Source organism: Leucoraja erinacea, chromosome 7, assembly GCF_028641065.1.
Source record: "Leucoraja erinacea ecotype New England chromosome 7, Leri_hhj_1, whole genome shotgun sequence".
Classification (NCBI taxonomy): Eukaryota; Metazoa; Chordata; class Chondrichthyes; order Rajiformes; family Rajidae; genus Leucoraja; species Leucoraja erinaceus.
The window spans coordinates 30,240,216-30,247,553 of NC_073383.1; the positions used below are offsets into that span (position 1 = coordinate 30,240,216).

The window sequence follows — 7,338 nt, forward strand, 5'->3', positions numbered from 1 at the left end:
TTCCGCAGAGACCGCTCCTTCCGCAACTCCCTGGTCATTTCGTCCCTTCCCACCCAAACCACACCCTCTCCTGGCGCTTTCCCTTGCAACCACAGGAAATGCTACACTTGTTGCTTTATCACCCCCCTTGACTCCATTCAAGGACCCAAGCCGTCTTTCCAGGTGCGGCAGAGGTTCACGTGCACCTCCTCCAACCTCATCTATTGCATCTGCTGCTCTAGGTGTCAGCTGCTCTATATCGGTGAGACCAAGCATAGGCTTGGCGATCGCTTTGCCCAATACCTCCGCTCGGTTCACAATTACCAACCTGATCTCCCGGTGGCTCCGCACTTCAACTCCCCCTCCCATTCCGAATCAGACTTTCCTGTCCTGGGCTTCCTCCATGGCCAGAGTGAGGCCCACCGTAAATTGGAGGAGCAGCACCTCATATTTTGCTTGGGCAGTTTACACCCCAGCGGTATGAAAATTGACCTCCAATTTCAGGTAGTCCCTGCTTTCTCCTCCGCTTCCCAGCTCTCCCTCAGCCCACTGTCTCCGCCTCTTCCTTTCTTCTTCCCACCCCCTGCACCCTCACATCAGTTTGAAGAAGGGCCTCGACCCAAAACGTTGCCTATTTCCTTCGCTCCATAGATGATGCCTTGCCCGCTGTTTCTCCAACATATTTGTCTCCCCAGTCACACAAGTTCTGTTATCCCACTTTCCTCACCCACTCCCTACACATTAGGGGCAATTTTACAGAGACAAGTTAACCTTCAAAGCCAATGCATCTTCGGGATGTAGGAGGAAACCTACATGCTTGCAGGGAGAATGTGCAAATTCAACACAGACAGTGCCCGAGGACAGGGTCGAACACACATCCCTAGCGTGTGAGGCAGCAAGTCCACCAGCTGTGCCACTATATTTTATTTTCCAACACACAAAAAATTATACGTTGATAACTTTGGTTACTAAAATAAAGAAACTATCCATTTTCAGTCTTAAATCTCAAAGTGATGCTATGTCCCCCTTTACAGCTACTGTAGGTTTTAATTCAGTTCAAGACTATGTCAAGACTATGGGGCCGTACATTGGCCATAAAGCTGCTGCCTAAAATTGCCAGAGACCCGGAATTGATCCTGAATATAGAGTTTGCTCCTTTTCCCTTTGATCGCATGGGTTTTCCCAGGGTGCTCTTATTTACTTCCACATTCCAAAGTTATGCAGGAACCTTTTTCAGACCCAACCCAAAACGTAATATTTTCCTTTTGTCCAGAGATTCTGTCTGACCTGTTGAATTATTCCAGCTTTTTGTGTCTATCTTCAGTTTAAACCAGCATCTGCAGTTCTTTCCTACACACACGATACTATACGATAGAACTTTATTAATCCAAGGAGGGAAATTGTGTGTGTGTATAGTTATATATTCATATATAAATATACACTGTTTAGTTTTCTCGTTGATAACATTGTTTACAGAGTACTATGTTTACATATTCTGTTATGCTGCTGCAAGTAAGGATTTCATTGGGACATGAGAGAATAAAACAATCTTGACTCTTGACTTACGTTGCGAATGTGTGGGATAAAACTAGTGTACGGGTGATCGGCGTGGACTCGGTGGGCCGAAGGGCCTGTTTCCACGCTGTATCTTTAAATTAAACTAAAACACTAAAACCAGTGGAAATTTTAATGAAGGGTCTCTACCCAAAACGTCACCCAATTTCTTCTATCCAGAGATGCTGGCTGCTCCATGGAGTTCTGCCGCACAATTAAAGCATGGAATAGTCTTCACCCTACTATAGGTACCCAACCAGAAGCAATTAAATTTAAGGTAGCTCATTTTTTCCCCCAAGAACCCTTTTTTGTTTAAGTCCAAGTCAAGAGTTTTATTGTCATGTGTCCCAGATAGGACAATGAAATTCTTGCTTGCTGCAGCACAACAGAATATATAAACATAATACAGAACAGGAGATAAAAGTTCACTGTGTCTATATACTATAGACTATATATATATATATATAAATAAACAGATAAAATGCAATAGGCGGTTATTTTTCAGAGTTTGGTGGTGGTGTTTAAATTCCATTTTGAATATTTTTGACGGACCAGAAAACCAAGCAGCAACTCCAGTGAGTTACTCCAGCTCCAGCGAGTAAGTCTGCGTTGGTTTTCAGCGGTCGCGTCGAGTGGACAGTAATGGCAGCCAGATCTCCCACCATGCAAAGGGAGGGAGAAAGTGGCCAACGCCAACCAGTTGCAGTGGCAGTGCGCATGTGTAGGGTGGCACATGCGCACAACCACGGCCGATGATATGCTGGCCAAAGATCTTCGCTATAGGATCTTTGGTGCTGGCCGTGGTTGTGTGCGCATGTGTAAGGCAGCCTGCCGTGCCGCCGGCGAGGAGCGGGCGGAGACTCGAGACACGGACAGCGGGCAGGGACCCGAGACATGGACACGGATAGCGGGCGGAGACGGAGAGTGACAGAGAGAAAGATAGAGGAGGGGGCCCGCTCAGAATTAAACGAGCGGTGTCCCGGGTGCTTGCCAAGCTGGGCAAAATGGCATGGCTTTTAGGTTGCCCCACGGGTCTGTGGGTTGCCATTGGCAACCACTAATTTCGAGCCCTGCCATGGTTCTGAAGTGGGTTTTTACATGCAAAAAGAAAATGCTTCTGAAGATTAAAGATCGAATAGGATCTGAGGGGTAATGTTTTCACACAAAGGGTGGTGGGTGTATGGAACAAGCTACCAGAGGAGGTAGTTGAGGCAGGGACTAACCTAACATTTAAGACACAGTTAGGACATACATGGATAGGACAGGTCAGAGTATTGTGTATATAAGTTGGGAGGTCATGTTAAGACATTGGTGAGACCGCATTTAGAGTATTGTGTTCAGTTCTGGGCACCATGTTATAGGAAAGATATTGCCAAGCTTGAAAGGATTCACAAATGATTTACGAGGGTGTTTCCAGGACCAGAGGGTCTCAGCTGTAGGGAGAGGTTGAGTACTTGAAGCACGGGAAGATGAGGGGTGATCTTATAGAGGTGTATAAAATCATGAGAGGAATAGATCGGGTAGATGCACAGAATCTCTTGCCCAGAGATGCAGAATCGAGGACCAGAGGACATAGTTTCAAGATGAAGGGGAAAAGATTTAATGGAAGGGGTAACTTTTTCACACAAACTGTGGTGGGTGTATGGAACAAGCTGCCAAAGGAGGTAGTTGAGGATGGATCCCAACGTTTAAGAAACAGTTAGACTGGTACATGGATAGGACAAGTTTGGAGGGATACGGACCATGCGCAGGCAGGAGGGACTAGTGTAGCTGAGACATGTTGGCTGGTGTGGGCAAGTTGGACCGAAGGGCCTGTTTCCACCGTGTATCACTGACAATAGGGCAATCCACTTGAAGGCCTTTCTCTAACTATAGATAGCACCAAAACTAGAAGTAATATAAGAGGCGATTAAAATATTTAATTACACATGCAGACTGTTATATCAAGAATTTAAAAGACATTTGGACAGATACATGGATAGGAAAGGATAGATGGATGTGGGGCAAATGGAACTAGCTGAGATGGAACATCTTAGTCAGCATGGACCGGTTGGGCCTGTTTCCAAACTGTAAGACTACAGGACAGGCAGAATTAGGACGTTCGGCCCATCGAGTCTGCTCTGCCATTATATCATGGCTGCTCTATTTTTCCCCTCTCAACCTCAGTCTCCTGCCTTCTCCCGGCAGGAGAACCTTTGACGCTTTATCTACCTCCATTTTAAAAATACCCAGCGAGTTAGATAGAGCTCGAGGGGCTAGAGGAATCAAGGGATATGGGGAGAAGTCAGGCACGGGTTGCTGATTGTGGATGGTCAACCATGAATGGCGGTGCAGGCTCGAAGGGCCAAATGGCCTCCTTCACCTATTTTCTATGTTTCTATGACTTGGCCTCCACCGCGACTACGAATTAATTTGATTGTGCAAAATGGACACTTTGCGGTTCATAGTAAATATATAAATTTAAACTGACACATGGAAGTGACTTATGCATTGCGTTTTTCAGAACAGATGAGCAGATATGTTGCCTACTAGTCGTACCTCGACCTAAAAAACGCAGCAACACCTCAGCCACCTCCCAGCTTGGTCCAGGGCCCAAGCTTTCCAAAACACTGTGGGCGCGACCTTTCCGAAACAAACGTCGTTATTAAAATTGCACCACAAACCTTGGTGAAGGGCGAAGCAGGAGACGGAAGAGAGGCCGGACCCGCCGTCAGATGGGCTCAGACAACCAGTCGGTCGGCGTAAGGCGAGGCGCACCATCACACCGCCCCCATCATGGCGGCAGCTGGCTGGGCCCAGGCGGGAGGGGCAAGCCCCGCCCCGCCCCGCTCCGCCTCACTTCCGGCGACAGCCTTTCTGAGGTCACGGGGTCGCTGTGTTGCCGAGCGACGCGGGCGCCTGTTAATGCGGACGGAGACGGGGGGAGGCGAGAGGCGAGAGCTGCTGGCTTCCAATCAATGGTCATAGAACGGAGCTCCCAATGCCCATTTACTCACTGTCATCGTGGTCACAGTGTCGGGCTCAGAGTTAAACAGGTCCTTCGGCCCAACTAGTCCATGCTGAACAAGATGCCCCATCTAAGCTAGTCAGTGAGTATCAGCTCTCTTATGGTTGACAAACACAAAATGTCAGGCACAAGACAGTCATAGTAATTTCAGATGTTACAATAATTTGCATTTTATTGCTCTTTTAAGAGAACAACATTGCAAGGACAGGTACATAGGAAAGGTTAAGAGGGATATGGGTCAAACTCGGGCAGGTGGGACTAGTGTAGATGGGGCATCTTGGGCTAGTTGGGGCAAGTTGGGCCAAAGGGCCTGTTTCTGTTCTTTAAGGATTTAGGAGATAAAACTGATGAGTCTGAAGGGTTCGGACCCGAATGCCACATATTTTTCCCAGATGGCTGCTTGAGTTACTGCAGCACTTTGTGTCTATCTTCGGTATAAACAGCATCCGCAGTTCCTTCCTACACAAACTGATAAACCAATGGAGGATGTCAGTCATACAGCAGTTAAACAGGCCCGTTTGGCTTAACTCATCCATGCCGACAAAAGATGCCCATCTAAACAAGCCCCATTGGCCCATATCCTTCTTTCCTATCCATTAGCTTCCCCAAATGTATTTTAAATATTGTTATAGTACCTGCCCAAACTATCCCCTCTGGAAGCTCGTTCCATATACCCACCAACCTGTGTGAAAATGTTGCCCTTCAGGTTGTTATGAAATCTCTTCTCACCTTAAACCTATTTTCTCTATTTTGCTAATTATTATGCAGCATCATTATTATAAAAGATAAAAATAATTTAAGATTGGATCTGGGATTTATAAGAATTGCTAACCCAACCAGATAATTTCCTGTCACACTGCCACAAGATCTACAGTTCGAAAGGATAGTTGGTTGGCTATACAGTTTTTCTAGTTTGAAAAAGGGTCCTGACCAGAAACATTGCCTTTCCATTCCCTCCAGAGGTGCTCCCTGACCTGTTAAATCAGTTTGTGGTTAAATCACAAACGATCTTAGCTTGGATGTAATTTCAAAGTTCATAGATCATACAAAATGGAGAAATATGAGCATTGTGCTCTTTTAAGTTCTTGTATAGGGATTTCAGAATAATAGTGAGCAGAACTCTAAAAGGGGTGCCACGTTTATTAAAGAAAGTAAATAGAAGTGGGAAACAACTAATTGTGTCTGATCTTCTATTCAATAAAATCAAGACTGGTCTTTTATCTTAATGCCACTTTCGTGCAGTAACCCCATATCCAGTCTTAAGTCATATTCTAAGCGTTATACAGCATGGAAACAGCAATTTTTCTTTTTAATCAGCAAGAGAATTGCATTGGACCATGGTGATTTTTTGAGCCATTTCCAGAGAAGGATCTACCATCATCCATTAATATCACTTTACTCCTTTAAATTTATTTTCCACCTGTAAATCTAATACCATTTTCTAAATGTTCTAATTATATTTTCCCCTTTGCTCTACCTGTGGTACTTCGAGTTTGACACGATTGCATTTATGTATAATATTATCTGATCTGATTAGACAGCATTCACTGTATCTCGGTATATGCGGCAATAATAAACCTAAACCTATTGAGAAATGCATTTGGTGTTTTCAGTGTCTCGTCAGAACATCTCTTTCTATTCTGCATGCTTTTTGCTAATGGCATTTGCTTAGCCTCTTCATAAACTTATATCTGTCAAGCTAAGTGGACGTAAATAGAAATAAGGAACTGCAGATGCTGGTTAATACATAAAAGGACACAAAGTACTGGAGTAACTCAGAGGGTCAGGCAGCTCTGGGGAACATGGAAAGGTGACTGAGGTGGGGTCTTGCACTGAAATGTCAACTACCCATGTTCTTCAGAGATGTTGCCTGACTTGCTGAGTTACTCCAGCACTTTACGTCCTTAGTGGTAAGTAACATTGGGAAAGTCCATGTTCAACAAGAGTCTAACACCATCCCTTTTGACTTTCAATTACATTATTATCAAATATCTCCTACTTTCATCATACATGTATATAAAGTTAGGAGGTTTACCAAAATTGAATAAGTATTTGATCTGATTTCTATCTGTAAGATTGCTTTCTAATGACCTCATGATTCATATACAGTAATTCAATTGAGTTGGCAAAGATGGAATCAAGGAGGTTCATCCCTCATATTGGTTTATTCACCATGTTCTACAGTCCAATCTGATAGCTATCTACATCAGACAGTGTAGTCAGTGGTGTTGGTAACAAGTTTTTATCAGTGCTGAACACTTCCCAGAGTACATGCTGGGACCCTCATTATTGTGCTTCTTCTAAATGTTGTTTAATATTACCAATAGTAAGTGGTAATCAAAAGCTGGCAATCTCTTGCCCACGTTTACCATGATATCATGATGTTTATGCGATCTTAAGTCAACGTTGAGTATTCCTAGAGTTTTTCACATCTGATGAGTCTCTTCTGCCCGTGAGATTGAACCTGGAATGGACCTGGAATAGGAACCTGGTACATTATCTGCAAAGCACAATTCTGAAACTATGACCATTGCTCGACAAGTCTGATGGACAGTTTATAGGGGTCACAGTTTAAGGATAAGGGGGAAATCTTTTAGGACCGAGATGAGGAAAACATTTTTCACACAGAGATTGGTGAATCTCTGGAATTCTCTGCCACAGAAGGTAGTTGAGGCCAGTTCATTGGCTATTTTTAAGAGGGAGTTAGATGTGGCCCTTGTGGCTAAAGGGATCAGGGGGTATGGAGGGAAGGCAGGTACAGGATACTGAGTTGGATGATCAGCCATGAATATATTGAA

The 7,338-nt window shown here is 44.5% G+C and overlaps 1 protein-coding gene across 1 annotated transcript in view; it reads right to left on the bottom strand.

The window, feature by feature from the left end:
• Nucleotides 1–4,355, bottom strand: part of marchf7 (membrane-associated ring finger (C3HC4) 7) — a 39,932-nt gene extending 35,577 nt beyond the window's left edge. The window contains exon 1 of the mRNA XM_055638120.1: nucleotides 4,197–4,355. The gene's annotated coding sequence lies outside the window, so the exon portion shown is untranslated. The remainder of the gene's footprint in view (nucleotides 1–4,196) is intronic.
• Nucleotides 4,356–7,338: the final 2,983 nt, after the last annotated feature.